At 69.9% G+C, this 18,846-nt stretch overlaps 23 non-coding genes across 23 annotated transcripts; all 23 read right to left on the minus strand.

Annotated features, from left to right (window-relative positions):
• Window positions 1-576: 576 nt before the first annotated feature.
• Window positions 577-695, minus strand: LOC132317824 (5S ribosomal RNA). The gene has a single exon (XR_009484224.1). It is a non-coding gene; the product is annotated as a 5S ribosomal RNA (ribosomal RNA).
• A 675-nt stretch (window positions 696-1,370) lies between these two features.
• Window positions 1,371-1,489, minus strand: LOC132317825 (5S ribosomal RNA). The gene has a single exon (XR_009484225.1). It is a non-coding gene; the product is annotated as a 5S ribosomal RNA (ribosomal RNA).
• Window positions 1,490-2,169: 680 nt separating this feature from the next.
• On the minus strand, window positions 2,170-2,288 carry LOC132317826 (5S ribosomal RNA). Its single transcript, XR_009484226.1, has one exon. It is a non-coding gene; the product is annotated as a 5S ribosomal RNA (ribosomal RNA).
• Window positions 2,289-2,967: 679 nt separating this feature from the next.
• LOC132317827 (5S ribosomal RNA) lies at window positions 2,968-3,086 on the minus strand. Its single transcript, XR_009484227.1, has one exon. It is a non-coding gene; the product is annotated as a 5S ribosomal RNA (ribosomal RNA).
• A 678-nt stretch (window positions 3,087-3,764) lies between these two features.
• On the minus strand, window positions 3,765-3,883 carry LOC132317828 (5S ribosomal RNA). The gene has a single exon (XR_009484228.1). It is a non-coding gene; the product is annotated as a 5S ribosomal RNA (ribosomal RNA).
• A 682-nt stretch (window positions 3,884-4,565) lies between these two features.
• Window positions 4,566-4,684, minus strand: LOC132317829 (5S ribosomal RNA). Its single transcript, XR_009484229.1, has one exon. It is a non-coding gene; the product is annotated as a 5S ribosomal RNA (ribosomal RNA).
• A 521-nt stretch (window positions 4,685-5,205) lies between these two features.
• On the minus strand, window positions 5,206-5,324 carry LOC132317830 (5S ribosomal RNA). The gene has a single exon (XR_009484230.1). It is a non-coding gene; the product is annotated as a 5S ribosomal RNA (ribosomal RNA).
• A 680-nt stretch (window positions 5,325-6,004) lies between these two features.
• LOC132317775 (5S ribosomal RNA) lies at window positions 6,005-6,123 on the minus strand. Its single transcript, XR_009484176.1, has one exon. It is a non-coding gene; the product is annotated as a 5S ribosomal RNA (ribosomal RNA).
• Window positions 6,124-6,801: 678 nt separating this feature from the next.
• Window positions 6,802-6,920, minus strand: LOC132317831 (5S ribosomal RNA). The gene has a single exon (XR_009484231.1). It is a non-coding gene; the product is annotated as a 5S ribosomal RNA (ribosomal RNA).
• Window positions 6,921-7,598: 678 nt separating this feature from the next.
• On the minus strand, window positions 7,599-7,714 carry LOC132317778 (5S ribosomal RNA). The gene has a single exon (XR_009484179.1). It is a non-coding gene; the product is annotated as a 5S ribosomal RNA (ribosomal RNA).
• Window positions 7,715-8,232: 518 nt separating this feature from the next.
• On the minus strand, window positions 8,233-8,351 carry LOC132317832 (5S ribosomal RNA). Its single transcript, XR_009484232.1, has one exon. It is a non-coding gene; the product is annotated as a 5S ribosomal RNA (ribosomal RNA).
• Window positions 8,352-9,029: 678 nt separating this feature from the next.
• On the minus strand, window positions 9,030-9,148 carry LOC132317833 (5S ribosomal RNA). Its single transcript, XR_009484233.1, has one exon. It is a non-coding gene; the product is annotated as a 5S ribosomal RNA (ribosomal RNA).
• A 518-nt stretch (window positions 9,149-9,666) lies between these two features.
• On the minus strand, window positions 9,667-9,785 carry LOC132317835 (5S ribosomal RNA). Its single transcript, XR_009484235.1, has one exon. It is a non-coding gene; the product is annotated as a 5S ribosomal RNA (ribosomal RNA).
• Window positions 9,786-10,463: 678 nt separating this feature from the next.
• On the minus strand, window positions 10,464-10,582 carry LOC132317836 (5S ribosomal RNA). The gene has a single exon (XR_009484236.1). It is a non-coding gene; the product is annotated as a 5S ribosomal RNA (ribosomal RNA).
• Window positions 10,583-11,100: 518 nt separating this feature from the next.
• Window positions 11,101-11,219, minus strand: LOC132317837 (5S ribosomal RNA). The gene has a single exon (XR_009484237.1). It is a non-coding gene; the product is annotated as a 5S ribosomal RNA (ribosomal RNA).
• A 678-nt stretch (window positions 11,220-11,897) lies between these two features.
• LOC132317838 (5S ribosomal RNA) lies at window positions 11,898-12,016 on the minus strand. Its single transcript, XR_009484238.1, has one exon. It is a non-coding gene; the product is annotated as a 5S ribosomal RNA (ribosomal RNA).
• A 678-nt stretch (window positions 12,017-12,694) lies between these two features.
• LOC132317839 (5S ribosomal RNA) lies at window positions 12,695-12,813 on the minus strand. The gene has a single exon (XR_009484239.1). It is a non-coding gene; the product is annotated as a 5S ribosomal RNA (ribosomal RNA).
• Window positions 12,814-13,491: 678 nt separating this feature from the next.
• Window positions 13,492-13,610, minus strand: LOC132317768 (5S ribosomal RNA). The gene has a single exon (XR_009484169.1). It is a non-coding gene; the product is annotated as a 5S ribosomal RNA (ribosomal RNA).
• Window positions 13,611-14,288: 678 nt separating this feature from the next.
• On the minus strand, window positions 14,289-14,407 carry LOC132317769 (5S ribosomal RNA). Its single transcript, XR_009484170.1, has one exon. It is a non-coding gene; the product is annotated as a 5S ribosomal RNA (ribosomal RNA).
• A 678-nt stretch (window positions 14,408-15,085) lies between these two features.
• Window positions 15,086-15,204, minus strand: LOC132317770 (5S ribosomal RNA). Its single transcript, XR_009484171.1, has one exon. It is a non-coding gene; the product is annotated as a 5S ribosomal RNA (ribosomal RNA).
• Window positions 15,205-15,722: 518 nt separating this feature from the next.
• LOC132317771 (5S ribosomal RNA) lies at window positions 15,723-15,841 on the minus strand. Its single transcript, XR_009484172.1, has one exon. It is a non-coding gene; the product is annotated as a 5S ribosomal RNA (ribosomal RNA).
• A 678-nt stretch (window positions 15,842-16,519) lies between these two features.
• On the minus strand, window positions 16,520-16,638 carry LOC132317772 (5S ribosomal RNA). The gene has a single exon (XR_009484173.1). It is a non-coding gene; the product is annotated as a 5S ribosomal RNA (ribosomal RNA).
• Window positions 16,639-17,316: 678 nt separating this feature from the next.
• Window positions 17,317-17,435, minus strand: LOC132317774 (5S ribosomal RNA). The gene has a single exon (XR_009484175.1). It is a non-coding gene; the product is annotated as a 5S ribosomal RNA (ribosomal RNA).
• Between the last annotated feature and the right edge of the window lie 1,411 nt (window positions 17,436-18,846).

The following is an 18,846-nucleotide window of genomic DNA, read 5'->3' on the forward strand; positions in this document are numbered from 1 at the left end:
AACACCCACACCAACGCCTCCGCACACCCACACCCACACAACAGCCCTCCTGCCCCGACAACGGCCCTCTCCCCCGACCCCCGCCACGCTCCCACCACGCGCTACACCCGCCACCACCCACGGGGACGGCCCCGCGACACCCTGACGCACGCCCGGCACCCCACCACCACCCACTGCAACACCCGCACATACCCCCCGCTAACAACAGCCCTCCTGCCCCGAGCCCTCGCACCTAAACGCCACCACGCTCCCACCACGCGCTGCAGCCACACCGACCCACGGGGGCGGCGCCAGGGGCACCCTGACGCACACCTGCCCCACCACGACGACCCACTGCAACACCCGCACATACCCCCCGCTAACAACAGCCCTCCCGCCTCAACAACAGCCCTCTCGCCTACCCGCCGCCACGCTGCAGCCCACCTACGGGGCGGCGCAACATGCAACCCCGGCGCACACCTGCCCCACCACCACCACCACCCCCCCACACCTGCCCTTCCCCGAGAGCCCAGCCGCTACACCCCAACACCAAAACGGGGGCCGCCCTGGCGGCTCGCGAGCCAATAGGGGGGCAAAAGCCTACAGCACCCGGTATTCCCAGGCGGTCTCCCATCCAAGTACTAACCGGGCCCGACCCTGCTTAGCTTCCGAGATCAGACGAGATCGGGCGTTCTCAGGGTGGTATGGCCGTAGGCACCCCCTCCCCCGACAACAGCCCTCTCGCCACCCGCCGCCACGCTCCCCAGCACCCACGCCGTCACCACCGCCAAACCCCGACGCACCCCTCAGCCACGTCAATACCCACACCAACGCCTCCGCACACCCACACCCACACAACAGCCCTCCTGCCCCGACAACGGCCCTCTCCCCCGACCCCCGCCACGCTCCCACCACGCGCTACACCCGCCACCACCCACGGGGACGGCCCCGCGACACCCTGACGCACGCCCGGCACCCCACCACCACCCACTGCAACACCCGCACATACCCCCCGCTAACAACAGTCCTCCTGCCCGAGCCCTCGCACCTAAACGCTACCACGCTCCCACCCCGCGCTGCAGCCCCACCGACCCACGGGGGTGGCGCCGGGGGCACCCTCACGCACACCTGCCCCACCACGACGACCCACTGCAACACCCGCACATACCCCCCGCTAACAACAGCCCTCCCGCCCCAACAACAGCCTCTCGCCCACCCGACGCCACGCTGCAGCCCACCTACGGGGCGGCGCAACATGCAACCCCGGCGCACACCTGCCCCACCACCACCACCACCCCCCCCACACCTGCCCTTCCCGAGAGCCCAGCCGCTACACCCCAACACCAAAACGGGGGCCGCCCTGGCGGCTCGCGAGCCAATAGGGGGGCAAAAGCCTACAGCACCCGGTATTCCCAGGCGGTCTCCCATCCAAGTACTAACCGGGCCCGACCCTGCTTAGCTTCCGAGATCAGACGAGATCGGGCGTTCTCAGGGTGGTATGGCCGTAGGCACCCCCTCCCCCGACAACAGCCCTCTCGCCACCCGCCGCCACGCTCCCAGCACCCACGCCGCCACCACCGCCAAACCCCGACGCACCCCTCAGCCACGGCCAACACCCACACCAACGCCTCCGCACACCCACACCCACACAACAGCCCTCCTGCCCCGACAACGGCCCTCTCCCCCGACCCCCGCCACGCTCCCACCACGCGCTACACCCGCCACCGACCCACGGGGACGGCCCCGCGACACCCTGACGCACGCCCGGCCCCCACCACCACCCACTGCAACACCCGCACATACCCCCCGCTAACAACAGCCCTCCTGCCCCGACCTCGCACCTAAACGCCACCACGCTCCACCCGCGCTGCAGCCCCACCGACCCACGGGGGCGGCGCCAGGGGCACCCTCACGCACACCTGCCCCACCACGACGACCCACTGCAACACCCGCACAACCGCACATACCCCCCGCTAACAACAGCCCTCCCGCCTCAACAACAGCCCTCTCGCCTACCCGCCGCCACGCTGCAGCCCACCTACGGGGCGGCGCAACATGCAACCCCGGCGCACACCTGCCCCACCACCACCACCACCCCCCCACACCTGCCCTTCCCCGAGAGCCAGCCGCTACACCCCAACACCAAAACGGGGGCCGCCCTGGCGGCTCGCGAGCCAATAGGGGGGCAAAAGCCTACAGCACCCGGTATTCCCAGGCGGTCTCCCATCCAAGTACTAACCGGGCCCGACCCTGCTTAGCTTCCGAGATCAGACGAGATCGGGCGTTCTCAGGGTGGTATGGCCGTAGGCACCCCCTCCCCCGACAACAGCCCTCTCGCCACCCGCCGCCACGCTCCCCAGCACCCACGCCGCCACCACCGCCAAACCCCGACGCACCCCTCAGCCACGGCCAACACCCACACCAACGCCTCCGCACACCCACACCCACACAACAGCCCTCCTGCCCCGACAACGGCCCTCTCCCCCGACCCCCGCCACGCTCCCACCACGCGCTACACCCGCCACCGACCCACGGGGACGGCCCCGCGACACCCTGACGCACGCCCGGCACCCCACCACCACCCACTGCAACACCCGCACATACCCCCCGCTAACAACACCCCTCCTGCCCCGAGCCCTCGCACCTAAACGCCACCACGCTCCCACCCCGCGCTGCAGCCACACCGACCCACGGGGGCGGCGCCGGGGCACCCTGACGCACACCTGCCCCACCACGACGACCCACTGCAACACCCGCACATACCCCCCGCTAACAACAGCCCTCCCGCCCCAACAACAGCCCTCTCGCCCACCCCGACGCCACGCTGCAGCCCACCTACGGGGCGGCGCAACATGCAACCCCGGCGCACACCTGCCCCACCACCACCACCACCCCCCCCACACCTGCCCTTCCCCGAGAGCCCAGCCGCTACACCCCAACACCAAAACGGGGCCGCCCTGGCGGCTCGCGAGCCAATAGGGGGGCAAAAGCCTACAGCACCCGGTATTCCCAGGCGGTCTCCCATCCAAGTACTAACCGGGCCCGACCCTGCTTAGCTTCCGAGATCAGACGAGATCGGGCGTTCTCAGGGTGGTATGGCCGTAGGCACCCCCTCCCCCGACAACAGCCCTCTCGCCACCCGCCGCCACGCTCCCCAGCACCCACGCCGCCACCACCGCCAAACCCCGACGCACCCCTCAGCCACGGCCAACACCCACACCAACGCCTCCGCACACCCACACCCACACAACAGCCCTCCTGCCCCGACAACGGCCCTCTCCCCCGACCCCCGCCACGCTCCCACCACGCGCTACACCCGCCACCACCCACGGGGACGGCCCCGCGACACCCTGACGCACGCCCGGCACCCCACCACCACCCACTGCAACACCCGCACATACCCCCCGCTAACAACAGCCCTCCTGCCCCGAGCCCTCGCACCTAAACGCCACCACGCTCCCACCCCGCGCTGCAGCCCCACCGACCCACGGGGGCGGCGCCAGGGGCACCCTCACGCACACCTGCCCCACCACGACGACCCACTGCAACACCCGCACATACCCCCCGCTAACAACAGCCCTCCCGCCTCAACAACAGCCCTCTCGCCTACCCGCCGCCACGCTGCAGCCCACCTACGGGGCGGCGCAACATGCAACCCCGGCGCACACCTGCCCCACCACCACCACCACCCCCCCACACCTGCCCTTCCCCGAGAGCCCAGCCGCTACACCCCAACACCAAAACGGGGGCCGCCCTGGCGGCTCGCGAGCCAATAGGGGGGCAAAAGCCTACAGCACCCGGTATTCCCAGGCGGTCTCCCATCCAAGTACTAACCGGGCCCGACCCTGCTTAGCTTCCGAGATCAGACGAGATCGGGCGTTCTCAGGGTGGTATGGCCGTAGGCACCCCCTCCCCCGACAACAGCCCTCTCGCCACCCGCCGCCACGCTCCCCAGCACCCACGCCGCCACCACCGCCAAACCCCGACGCACCCCTCAGCCACGGCCAACACCCACACCAACGCCTCCGCACACCCACACCCACACAACAGCCCTCCTGCCCCGACAACGGCCCTCTCCCCCGACCCCCGCCACGCTCCCACCACGCGCTACACCCGCCACCACCCACGGGGACGGCCCCGCGACACCCTGACGCACGCCCGGCACCCCACCACCACCCACTGCAACACCCGCACATACCCCCCCGCTAACAACAGCCCTCCTGCCCCGAGCCCTCGCACCTAAACGCCACCACGCTCCCACCACGCGCTGCAGCCACACCGACCCATGGGGGCGGCGCCAGGGGCACCCTGACGCACACCTGCCCCACCACGACGACCCACTGCAACACCCGCACATACCCCCCCGCTAACAAACAGCCCTCCCGCCTCAACAACAGCCCTCTCGCCTACCCGCCGCCACGCTGCAGCCCACCTACGGGGCGGCGCAACATGCAACCCCGGCGCACACCTGCCCCACCACCACCACCACCCCCCCCACACCTGCCCTTCCCCGAGAGCCCAGCCGCTACACCCCAACACCAAAACGGGGGCCGCCCTGGCGGCTCGCGAGCCAATAGGGGGGCAAAAGCCTACAGCACCCGGTATTCCCAGGCGGTCTCCCATCCAAGTACTAACCGGGCCCGACCCTGCTTAGCTTCCGAGATCAGACGAGATCGGGCGTTCTCAGGGTGGTATGGCCGTAGGCACCCCCTCCCCCGACAACAGCCCTCTCGCCACCCGCCGCCACGCTCCCCAGCACCCCACGCCGCCCACCACTGCCAAACCCCGACGCACCCCTCAGCCACGTCCAACACCCACACCAACGCCTCCGCACACCCACACCCACACAACAGCCCTCCTGCCCCGACAACGGCCCTCTCCCCCGACCCCCGCCACGCTCCCCACCACGCGCTACACCCGCCACCACCCACGGGGACGGCCCCGCGACACCCTGACGCACGCCCGGCACCCCACCACCACCCACTGCAACACCTGCACATACCCCCCGCTAACAACAGCCCTCCCGCCCCAACAACAGCCCTCTTGCCCACCCGACGCCACGCTGCAGCCCACCTACGGGCGGCGCAACATGCAACCCCGGCGCACACCTGCCCCACCACCACCACCACCCCCCCCACACCTGCCCTTCCCCGAGAGCCCAGCCGCTACACCCCAACACCAAAACGGGGGCCGCCCTGGCGGCTCGCGAGCCAATAGGGGGGCAAAAGCCTACAGCACCCGGTATTCCCAGGCGGTCTCCCATCCAAGTACTAACCGGGCCCGACCCTGCTTAGCTTCCGAGATCAGACGAGATCGGGCGTTCTCAGGGTGGTATGGCCGTAGGCACCCCCTCCCCCGACAACAGCCCTCTCGCCACCCCGCCGCCACGCTCCCCCAGCACCCACGCCGCCACCACCGCCAAACCCCGACGCACCCCTCAGCCACGGCCAACACCCACACCAACGCCTCCGCACACCCACACCCACACAACAGCCCTCCTGCCCCGACAACGGCCCTCTCCCCCGACCCCCGCCACGCTCCCACCACGCGCTACACCCGCCACCACCCACGGGGACGGCCCCGCGACACCCTGACGCACGCCCGGCACCCCACCACCACCCACTGCAACACCCGCACATACCCCCCGCTAACAACAGCCCTCCTGCCCCGAGCCCTCGCACCTAAACGCCACCACGCTCCCACCCCGCGCTGCAGCCCCACCGACCCACGGGGGCGGCGCCAGGGGCACCCTGACGCACACCTGCCCCACCACGACGACCCACTGCAACACCCGCACATACCCCCCGCTAACAACAGCCCTCCCGCCTCAACAACAGCCCTCTCGCCTACCCGCCGCCACGCTGCAGCCCACCTACGGGGCGGCGCAACATGCAACCCCGGCGCACACCTGCCCCACCACCACCACCACCCCCCCACACCTGCCCTTCCCCGAGAGCCCAGCCGCTACACCCCAACACCAAAACGGGGGCCGCCCTGGCGGCTCGCGAGCCAATAGGGGGGCAAAAGCCTACAGCACCCGGTATTCCCAGGCGGTCTCCCATCCAAGTACTAACCGGGCCCGACCCTGCTTAGCTTCCGAGATCAGACGAGATCGGGCGTTCTCAGGGTGGTATGGCTGTAGGCACCCCCTCCCCCGACAACAGCCCTCTTGCCACCCGCCGCCACGCTCCCCAGCACCCACGCCGCCACCACCGCCAAACCCCGACGCACCCCTCAGCCACGGCCAACACCCACACCAACGCCTCCGCACACCCACACCCACACAACAGCCCTCCTGCCCCGACAACGGCCCTCTCCCCCGACCCCCGCCACGCTCCCACCACGCGCTACACCCGCCACCACCCACGGGGACGGCCCCGCGACACCCTGACGCACGCCCGGCACCCCACCACCACCCACTGCAACACCCGCACATACCCCCCGCTAACAACAGCCCTCCTGCCCCGAGCCCTCGCACCTAAACGCCACCACGCTCCCACCACGCGCTGCAGCCACACCGACCCACGGGGGCGGCGCCAGGGGCACCCTGACGCACACCTGCCCCACCACGACGACCCACTGCAACACCCGCACATACCCCCCGCTAACAACAGCCCTCCCGCCTCAACAACAGCCCTCTCGCCTACCCGCCGCCACGCTGCAGCCCACCTACGGGGCGGCGCAACATGCAACCCCGGCGCACACCTGCCCCACCACCACCACCACCCCCCCACACCTGCCCTTCCCCGAGAGCCCAGCCGCTACACCCCAACACCAAAACGGGGGCCGCCCTGGCGGCTCGCGAGCCAATAGGGGGGCAAAAGCCTACAGCACCCGGTATTCCCAGGCGGTCTCCCATCCAAGTACTAACCGGGCCCGACCCTGCTTAGCTTCCGAGATCAGACGAGATCGGGCGTTCTCAGGGTGGTATGGCCGTAGGCACCCCCTCCCCCGACAACAGCCCTCTCGCCACCCGCCGCCACGCTCCCCAGCACCCACGCCGCCACCACCGCCAAACCCCGACGCACCCCTCAGCCACGTCCAATACCCACACCAACGCCTCCGCACACCCACACCCACACAACAGCCCTCCTGCCCCGACAACGGCCCTCTCCCCCGACCCCCGCCACGCTCCCACCACGCGCTACACCTGCCACCACCCACGGGGACGGCCCCGCGACACCCTGACGCACGCCCGGCACCCCACCACCACCCACTGCAACACCCGCACATACCCCCCGCTAACAACACCCCTCCTGCCCCGAGCCCTCGCACCTAAACGCCACCACGCTCCCACCCCGCGCTGCAGCCACACCGACCCACGGGGGCGGCGCCAGGGGCACCCTCACGCACACCTGCCCCACCACGACGACCCACTGCAACACCCGCACATACCCCCCGCTAACAACAGCCCTCCCGCCTCAACAACAGCCCTCTCGCCTACCCGCCGCCACGCTGCAGCCCACCTACGGGGCGGCGCAACATGCAACCCCGGCGCACACCTGCCCCACCACCACCACCACCCCCCCACACCTGCCCTTCCCCGAGAGCCCAGCCGCTACACCCCAACACCAAAACGGGGGCCGCCCTGGCGGCTCGCGAGCCAATAGGGGGGCAAAAGCCTACAGCACCCGGTATTCCCAGGCGGTCTCCCATCCAAGTACTAGGGCCCGACCCTGCTTAGCTTCCGAGATCAGACGAGATCGGGCGTTCTCAGGGTGGTATGGCCGTAGGCACCCCCTCCCCCGACAACAGCCCTCTCGCCACCCGCCGCCACGCTCCCCAGCACCCACGCCGCCACCACCGCCAAACCCCGACGCACCCCTCAGCCACGTCCAATACCCACACCAACGCCTCCGCACACCCACACCCACACAACAGCCCTCCTGCCCCGACAACGGCCCTCTCCCCCGACCCCCGCCACGCTCCCACCACGCGCTACACCTGCCACCACCCACGGGGACGGCCCCGCGACACCCTGACGCACGCCCGGCACCCCACCACCACCCACTGCAACACCCGCACATACCCCCCGCTAACAACAGCCCTCCCGCCCCAACAACAGCCCTCTCGCCCACCCGACGCCACGCTGCAGCCCACCTACGGGGCGGCGCAACATGCAACCCCGGCGCACACCTGCCCCACCACCACCACCACCCCCCCACACCTGCCCTTCCCCGAGAGCCCAGCCGCTACACCCCAACACCAAAACGGGGGCCGCCCTGGCGGCTCGCGAGCCAATAGGGGGGCAAAAGCCTACAGCACCCGGTATTCCCAGGCGGTCTCCCATCCAAGTACTAACCGGGCCCGACCCTGCTTAGCTTCCGAGATCAGACGAGATCGGGCGTTCTCAGGGTGGTATGGCCGTAGGCACCCCCTCCCCCGACAACAGCCCTCTCGCCACCCGCCGCCACGCTCCCCAGCACCCACGCCGCCACCACCGCCAAACCCCGACGCACCCCTCAGCCACGGCCAACACCCACACCAACGCCTCCGCACACCCACACCCACACAACAGCCCTCCTGCCCCGACAACGGCCCTCTCCCCCGACCCCCGCCACGCTCCCACCACGCGCTACACCCGCCACCACCCACGGGGACGGCCCCGCGACACCCTGACGCACGCCCGGCACCCCACCACCACCCACTGCAACACCCGCACATACCCCCCGCTAACAACAGCCCTCCTGCCCCGAGCCCTCGCACCTAAACGCCACCACGCTCCCACCCCGCGCTGCAGCCCCACCGACCCACGGGGGCGGCGCCAGGGGCACCCTCACGCACACCTGCCCCACCACGACGACCCACTGCAACACCCGCACATACCCCCCGCTAACAACAGCCCTCCCGCCTCAACAACAGCCCTCTCGCCTACCCGCCGCCACGCTGCAGCCCACCTACGGGGCGGCGCAACATGCAACCCCGGCGCACACCTGCCCCACCACCACCACCACCCCCCCACACCTGCCCTTCCCCGAGAGCCCAGCCGCTACACCCCAACACCAAAACGGGGGCCGCCCTGGCGGCTCGCGAGCCAATAGGGGGGCAAAAGCCTACAGCACCCGGTATTCCCAGGCGGTCTCCCATCCAAGTACTAACCGGGCCCGACCCTGCTTAGCTTCCGAGATCAGACGAGATCGGGCGTTCTCAGGGTGGTATGGCCGTAGGCACCCCCTCCCCCGACAACAGCCCTCTCGCCACCCGCCGCCACGCTCCCCAGCACCCACGCCGCCACCACCGCCAAACCCCGACGCACCCCTCAGCCACGTCCAACACCCACACCAACGCCTCCGCACACCCACACCCACACAACAGCCCTCCTGCCCCGACAACGGCCCTCTCCCCCGACCCCCGCCACGCTCCCACCACGCGCTACACCTGCCACCACCCACGGGGACGGCCCCGCGACACCCTGACGCACGCCCGGCACCCCACCACCACCCACTGCAACACCCGCACATACCCCCCGCTAACAACAGCCCTCCCGCCCCAACAACAGCCCTCTCGCCCACCCGACGCCACGCTGCAGCCCACCTACGGGGCGGCGCAACATGCAACCCCGGCGCACACCTGCCCCACCACCACCACCACCCCCCCACACCTGCCCTTCCCCGAGAGCCCAGCCGCTACACCCCAACACCAAAACGGGGGCCGCCCTGGCGGCTCGCGAGCCAATAGGGGGGCAAAAGCCTACAGCACCCGGTATTCCCAGGCGGTCTCCCATCCAAGTACTAACCGGGCCCGACCCTGCTTAGCTTCCGAGATCAGACGAGATCGGGCGTTCTCAGGGTGGTATGGCCGTAGGCACCCCCTCCCCCGACAACAGCCCTCTCGCCACCCGCCGCCACGCTCCCCAGCACCCACGCCGCCACCACCGCCAAACCCCGACGCACCCCTCAGCCACGGCCAACACCCACACCAACGCCTCCGCACACCCACACCCACACAACAGCCCTCCTGCCCCGACAACGGCCCTCTCCCCCGACCCCCGCCACGCTCCCACCACGCGCTACACCCGCCACCACCCACGGGGACGGCCCCGCGACACCCTGACGCACGCCCGGCACCCCACCACCACCCACTGCAACACCCGCACATACCCCCCGCTAACAACAGCCCTCCTGCCCCGAGCCCTCGCACCTAAACGCCACCACGCTCCCACCCCGCGCTGCAGCCCCACCGACCCACGGGGGCGGCGCCAGGGGCACCCTCACGCACACCTGCCCCACCACGACGACCCACTGCAACACCCGCACATACCCCCCGCTAACAACAGCCCTCCCGCCTCAACAACAGCCCTCTCGCCTACCCGCCGCCACGCTGCAGCCCACCTACGGGGCGGCGCAACATGCAACCCCGGCGCACACCTGCCCCACCACCACCACCACCCCCCCACACCTGCCCTTCCCCGAGAGCCCAGCCGCTACACCCCAACACCAAAACGGGGGCCGCCCTGGCGGCTCGCGAGCCAATAGGGGGGCAAAAGCCTACAGCACCCGGTATTCCCAGGCGGTCTCCCATCCAAGTACTAACCGGGCCCGACCCTGCTTAGCTTCCGAGATCAGACGAGATCGGGCGTTCTCAGGGTGGTATGGCCGTAGGCACCCCCTCCCCCGACAACAGCCCTCTCGCCACCCGCCGCCACGCTCCCCAGCACCCACGCCGCCACCACCGCCAAACCCCGACGCACCCCTCAGCCACGGCCAACACCCACACCAACGCCTCCGCACACCCACACCCACACAACAGCCCTCCTGCCCCGACAACGGCCCTCTCCCCCGACCCCCGCCACGCTCCCACCACGCGCTACACCCGCCACCACCCACGGGGACGGCCCCGCGACACCCTGACGCACGCCCGGCACCCCACCACCACCCACTGCAACACCCGCACATACCCCCCGCTAACAACAGCCCTCCCGCCCCAACAACAGCCCTCTCGCCCACCCGACGCCACGCTGCAGCCCACCTACGGGGCGGCGCAACATGCAACCCCGGCGCACACCTGCCCCACCACCACCACCACCCCCCCACACCTGCCCTTCCCCGAGAGCCCAGCCGCTACACCCCAACACCAAAACGGGGGCCGCCCTGGCGGCTCGCGAGCCAATAGGGGGGCAAAAGCCTACAGCACCCGGTATTCCCAGGCGGTCTCCCATCCAAGTACTAACCGGGCCCGACCCTGCTTAGCTTCCGAGATCAGACGAGATCGGGCGTTCTCAGGGTGGTATGGCCGTAGGCACCCCCTCCCCCGACAACAGCCCTCTCGCCACCCGCCGCCACGCTCCCCAGCACCCACGCCGCCACCACCGCCAAACCCCGACGCACCCCTCAGCCACGGCCAACACCCACACCAACGCCTCCGCACACCCACACCCACACAACAGCCCTCCTGCCCCGACAACGGCCCTCTCCCCCGACCCCCGCCACGCTCCCACCACGCGCTACACCCGCCACCACCCACGGGGACGGCCCCGCGACACCCTGACGCACGCCCGGCACCCCACCACCACCCACTGCAACACCCGCACATACCCCCCGCTAACAACAGCCCTCCTGCCCCGAGCCCTCGCACCTAAACGCCACCACGCTCCCACCCCGCGCTGCAGCCCCACCGACCCACGGGGGCGGCGCCAGGGGCACCCTCACGCACACCTGCCCCACCACGACGACCCACTGCAACACCCGCACATACCCCCCGCTAACAACAGCCCTCCCGCCTCAACAACAGCCCTCTCGCCTACCCGCCGCCACGCTGCAGCCCACCTACGGGGCGGCGCAACATGCAACCCCGGCGCACACCTGCCCCACCACCACCACCACCCCCCCACACCTGCCCTTCCCCGAGAGCCCAGCCGCTACACCCCAACACCAAAACGGGGGCCGCCCTGGCGGCTCGCGAGCCAATAGGGGGGCAAAAGCCTACAGCACCCGGTATTCCCAGGCGGTCTCCCATCCAAGTACTAACCGGGCCCGACCCTGCTTAGCTTCCGAGATCAGACGAGATCGGGCGTTCTCAGGGTGGTATGGCCGTAGGCACCCCCTCCCCCGACAACAGCCCTCTCGCCACCCGCCGCCACGCTCCCCAGCACCCACGCCGCCACCACCGCCAAACCCCGACGCACCCCTCAGCCACGGCCAACACCCACACCAACGCCTCCGCACACCCACACCCACACAACAGCCCTCCTGCCCCGACAACGGCCCTCTCCCCCGACCCCCGCCACGCTCCCACCACGCGCTACACCCGCCACCACCCACGGGGACGGCCCCGCGACACCCTGACGCACGCCCGGCACCCCACCACCACCCACTGCAACACCCGCACATACCCCCCGCTAACAACAGCCCTCCTGCCCCGAGCCCTCGCACCTAAACGCCACCACGCTCCCACCACGCGCTGCAGCCACACCGACCCACGGGGGCGGCGCCAGGGGCACCCTGACGCACACCTGCCCCACCACGACGACCCACTGCAACACCCGCACATACCCCCCGCTAACAACAGCCCTCCCGCCTCAACAACAGCCCTCTCGCCTACCCGCCGCCACGCTGCAGCCCACCTACGGGGCGGCGCAACATGCAACCCCGGCGCACACCTGCCCCACCACCACCACCACCCCCCCACACCTGCCCTTCCCCGAGAGCCCAGCCGCTACACCCCAACACCAAAACGGGGGCCGCCCTGGCGGCTCGCGAGCCAATAGGGGGGCAAAAGCCTACAGCACCCGGTATTCCCAGGCGGTCTCCCATCCAAGTACTAACCGGGCCCGACCCTGCTTAGCTTCCGAGATCAGACGAGATCGGGCGTTCTCAGGGTGGTATGGCCGTAGGCACCCCCTCCCCCGACAACAGCCCTCTCGCCACCCGCCGCCACGCTCCCCAGCACCCACGCCGCCACCACCGCCAAACCCCGACGCACCCCTCAGCCACGGCCAACACCCACACCAACGCCTCCGCACACCCACACCCACACAACAGCCCTCCTGCCCCGACAACGGCCCTCTCCCCCGACCCCCGCCACGCTCCCACCACGCGCTACACCCGCCACCACCCACGGGGACGGCCCCGCGACACCCTGACGCACGCCCGGCACCCCACCACCACCCACTGCAACACCCGCACATACCCCCCGCTAACAACAGCCCTCCTGCCCCGAGCCCTCGCACCTAAACGCCACCACGCTCCCACCCCGCGCTGCAGCCCCACCGACCCACGGGGGCGGCGCCAGGGGCACCCTCACGCACACCTGCCCCACCACGACGACCCACTGCAACACCCGCACATACCCCCCGCTAACAACAGCCCTCCCGCCTCAACAACAGCCCTCTCGCCTACCCGCCGCCACGCTGCAGCCCACCTACGGGGCGGCGCAACATGCAACCCCGGCGCACACCTGCCCCACCACCACCACCACCCCCCCACACCTGCCCTTCCCCGAGAGCCCAGCCGCTACACCCCAACACCAAAACGGGGGCCGCCCTGGCGGCTCGCGAGCCAATAGGGGGGCAAAAGCCTACAGCACCCGGTATTCCCAGGCGGTCTCCCATCCAAGTACTAACCGGGCCCGACCCTGCTTAGCTTCCGAGATCAGACGAGATCGGGCGTTCTCAGGGTGGTATGGCCGTAGGCACCCCCTCCCCCGACAACAGCCCTCTCGCCACCCGCCGCCACGCTCCCCAGCACCCACGCCGCCACCACCGCCAAACCCCGACGCACCCCTCAGCCACGGCCAACACCCACACCAACGCCTCCGCACACCCACACCCACACAACAGCCCTCCTGCCCCGACAACGGCCCTCTCCCCCGACCCCCGCCACGCTCCCACCACGCGCTACACCCGCCACCACCCACGGGGACGGCCCCGCGACACCCTGACGCACGCCCGGCACCCCACCACCACCCACTGCAACACCCGCACATACCCCCCGCTAACAACAGCCCTCCTGCCCCGAGCCCTCGCACCTAAACGCCACCACGCTCCCACCCCGCGCTGCAGCCCCACCGACCCACGGGGGTGGCGCCGGGGGCACCCTCACGCACACCTGCCCCACCACGACGACCCACTGCAACACCCGCACATACCCCCCGCTAACAACAGCCCTCCCGCCTCAACAACAGCCCTCTCGCCTACCCGCCGCCACGCTGCAGCCCACCTACGGGGCGGCGCAACATGCAACCCCGGCGCACACCTGCCCCACCACCACCACCACCCCCCCACACCTGCCCTTCCCCGAGAGCCCAGCCGCTACACCCCAACACCAAAACGGGGGCCGCCCTGGCGGCTTGCGAGCCAATAGGGGGGCAAAAGCCTACAGCACCCGGTATTCCCAGGCGGTCTCCCATCCAAGTACTAACCGGGCCCGACCCTGCTTAGCTTCCGAGATCAGACGAGATCGGGCGTTCTCAGGGTGGTATGGCCGTAGGCACCCCCTCCCCCGACAACAGCCCTCTCGCCACCCGCCGCCACGCTCCCCAGCACCCACGCCGTCACCACCGCCAAACCCCGACGCACCCCTCAGCCACGTCCAATACCCACACCAACGCCTCCGCACACCCACACCCACACAACAGCCCTCCTGCCCCGACAACGGCCCTCTCCCCCGACCCCCGCCACGCTCCCACCACGCGCTACACCTGCCACCACCCACGGGGACGGCCCCGCGACACCCTGACGCACGCCCGGCACCCCACCACCACCCACTGCAACACCCGCACATACCCCCCGCTAACAACACCCCTCCTGCCCCGAGCCCTCGCACCTAAACGCCACCACGCTCCCACCCCGCGCTGCAGCCCCACCGACCCACGGGGGCGGCGCCAGGGGCACCCTCACGCACACCTGCCCCACCACGACGACCCACTGCAACACCCGCACATACCCCCCGCTAACAACAGCCCTCCCGCCTCAACAACAGCCCTCTCGCCTACCCGCCGCCACGCTGCAGCCCACCTACGGGGCGGCGCAACATGCAACCCCGGCGCACACCTGCCCCACCACCACCACCACCCCCCCACACCTGCCCTTCCCCGAGAGCCCAGCCGCTACACCCCAACACCAAAACGGGGGCCGCCCTGGCGGCTCGCGAGCCAATAGGGGGGCAAAAGCCTACAGCACCCGGTATTCCCAGGCGGTCTCCCATCCAAGTACTAACCGGGCCCGACCCTGCTTAGCTTCCGAGATCAGACGAGATCGGGCGTTCTCAGGGTGGTATGGCCGTAGGCACCCCCTCCCCCGACAACAGCCCTCTCGCCACCCGCCGCCACGCTCCCCAGCACCCACGCCGCCACCACTGCCAAACCCCGACGCACCCCTCAGCCACGTCCAACACCCACACCAACGCCTCCGCACACCCACACCCACACAACAGCCCTCCTGCCCCGACAACGGCCCTCTCCCCCGACCCCCGCCACGCTCCCACCACGCGCTACACCTGCCACCACCCACGGGGACGGCCCCGCGACACCCTGACGCACGCCCGGCACCCCACCACCACCCACTGCAACACCCGCACATACCCCCCGCTAACAACAGCCCTCCCGCCCCAACAACAGCCCTCTCGCCCACCCGACGCCACGCTGCAGCCCACCTACGGGGCGGCGCAACATGCAACCCCGGCGCACACCTGCCCCACCACCACCACCACCCCCCCACACCTGCCCTTCCCCGAGAGCCCAGCCGCTACACCCCAACACCAAAACGGGGGCCGCCCTGGCGGCTCGCGAGCCAATAGGGGGGCAAAAGCCTACAGCACCCGGTATTCCCAGGCGGTCTCCCATCCAAGTACTAACCGGGCCCGACCCTGCTTAGCTTCCGAGATCAGACGAGATCGGGCGTTCTCAGGGTGGTATGGCCGTAGGCACCCCCTCCCCCGGCAACAGCCCTCTCGCCACCCGCCGCCACGCTCCCCAGCACCCACGCCGCCACCACCGCCAAACCCCGACGCACCCCTCAGCCACGGCCAACACCCACACCAACGCCTCCGCACACCCACACCCACACAACAGCCCTCCTGCCCCGACAACGGCCCTCTCCCCCGACCCCCGCCACGCTCCCACCACGCGCTACACCCGCCACCACCCACGGGGACGGCCCCGCGACACCCTGACGCACGCCCGGCACCCCACCACCACCCACTGCAACACCCGCACATACCCCCCGCTAACAACAGCCCTCCTGCCCCGAGCCCTCGCACCTAAACGCCACCACGCTCCCACCCCGCGCTGCAGCCCCACCGACCCACGGGGGCGGCGCCAGGGGCACCCTCACGCACACCTGCCCCACCACGACGACCCACTGCAACACCCGCACATACCCCCCGCTAACAACAGCCCTCCCGCCTCAACAACAGCCCTCTCGCCTACCCGCCGCCACGCTGCAGCCCACCTACGGGGCGGCGCAACATGCAACCCCGGCGCACACCTGCCCCACCACCACCACCACCCCCCCACACCTGCCCTTCCCCGAGAGCCCAGCCGCTACACCCCAACACCAAAACGGGGGCCGCCCTGGCGGCTCGCGAGCCAATAGGGGGGCAAAAGCCTACAGCACCCGGTATTCCCAGGCGGTCTCCCATCCAAGTACTAACCGGGCCCGACCCTGCTTAGCTTCCGAGATCAGACGAGATCGGGCGTTCTCAGGGTGGTATGGCCGTAGGCACCCCCTCCCCCGACAACAGCCCTCTCGCCACCCGCCGCCACGCTCCCCAGCACCCACGCCGCCACCACCGCCAAACCCCGACGCACCCCTCAGCCACGGCCAACACCCACACCAACGCCTCCGCACACCCACACCCACACAACAGCCCTCCTGCCCCGACAACGGCCCTCTCCCCCGACCCCCGCCACGCTCCCACCACGCGCTACACCCGCCACCACCCACGGGGACGGCCCCGCGACACCCTGACGCACGCCCGGCACCCCACCACCACCCACTGCAACACCCGCACATACCCCCCGCTAACAACACCCCTCCTGCCCCGAGCCCTCGCACCTAAACGCCACCACGCTCCCACCCCGCGCTGCAGCCCCACCGACCCACGGGGGCGGCGCCAGGGGCACCCTCACGCACACCTGCCCCACCACGACGACCCACTGCAACACCCGCACATACCCCCCGCTAACAACAGCCCTCCCGCCTCAACAACAGCCCTCTCGCCTACCCGCCGCCACGCTGCAGCCCACCTACGGGGCGGCGCAACATGCAACCCCGGCGCACACCTGCCCCACCACCACCACCACCCCCCCACACCTGCCCTTCCCCGAGAGCCCAGCCGCTACACCCCAACACCAAAACGGGGGCCGCCCTGGCGGCTCGCGAGCCAATAGGGGGGCAAAAGCCTACAGCACCCGGTATTCCCAGGCGGTCTCCCATCCAAGTACTAACCGGGCCCGACCCTGCTTAGCTTCCGAGATCAGACGAGATCGGGCGTTCTCAGGGTGGTATGGCCGTAGGCACCCCCTCCCCCGACAACAGCCCTCTCGCCACCCGCCGCCACGCTCCCCAGCACCCACGCCGCCACCACCGCCAAACCCCGACGCACCCCTCAGCCACGGCCAACACCCACACCAACGCCTCCGCACACCCACACCCACACAACAGCCCTCCTGCCCCGACAACGGCCCTCTCCCCCGACCCCCGCCACGCTCCCACCACGCGCTACACCCGCCACCACCCACGGGGACGGCCCCGCGACACCCTGACGCACGCCCGGCACCCCACCACCACCCACTGCAACACCCGCACATACCCCCCGCTAACAACAGCCCTCCTGCCCCGAGCCCTCGCACCTAAACGCCACCACGCTCCCACCCCGCGCTGCAGCCACACCGACCCACGGGGGCGGCGCCAGGGGCACCCTCACGCACACCTGCCCTGCCACCCCCCCCGACAGCAACACCTGCACCTTCCACCCCCAGAACAGCAGCCCTCCCGCCCCAACAACCGCCCTCTCGCCTACCCGCCGCCACGCTGCAGCCCACCTATGGAGCGGCGCAACCGGCGCCCTGACGCACACCTGCCCCACCACGAGGTCCCACAGCAACACCTGCACATATCTTGCCTCAAAGAAGAGACCCCCTGCCCTGCCACCAGCTCTGTCACATAGCCGATACCATGCTCCTACCCCATGCCACACCCCCACAGAGCCACAGGGCTCAGCCGCCGACAGCCCCCCTCTACACTTTCCCCACCACAACGACCCTCAGCAACACCTACATGTGCGCTTCCCCTAACGCCAGCTCCCTTGCCCCTACAACATCCCTCTCGCATAACCACCACCACACTCCCACACTGCGCTACACTGTTTCCAGCGCCTTTACTCACATTTCTACCCTGCAATGTATGCCAGCATTGTACTTCTATGCTTACACCCAAGTGCTATTCATACTCGTCACCATCGTCTGAAAGATTTCCCTATACTCATACTCCTGGTTCTTGTGCCCTCTCTCTCTGTACCCGTTATACTTTGCAGATGACTGCTGTTTTCCTCATTTCATTTACCATCCATCTCATATCCCAGAAATTTATTTCCAGCAGATGGCAACCTGGCTGTGCTGTTGCTGATTTCACCTTGGTTCTACTTAGGTCTCTGGACACCCTGGAGCAGCACAAGCAACTCTGGGCTAATGAGTGTCCAGGGTGGCCAGTGACTCTGCAGCACTTCCCAGCTCTCCTCCCCACGCCCCTCATGTGAAAGGAGTTGTTCTCCACCATGAATGTGGTACTGTCTAAGGGCAAAGCAGTGTGGGCCGAGCACATGCCATCCGTTCCACCCAGCAGCCGTGTTTTCAGGCAGTCGTGGTGCGCAACACCCGCAGTGGCCTTCTTGTGCTGACCCTGCAGCCATCCCAACCCTCACTGGGGCA

The sequence above is a fragment of the Gavia stellata genome, chromosome 11, assembly GCF_030936135.1.
Source record: "Gavia stellata isolate bGavSte3 chromosome 11, bGavSte3.hap2, whole genome shotgun sequence".
NCBI lineage: Eukaryota > Metazoa > Chordata > Aves > Gaviiformes > Gaviidae > Gavia > Gavia stellata.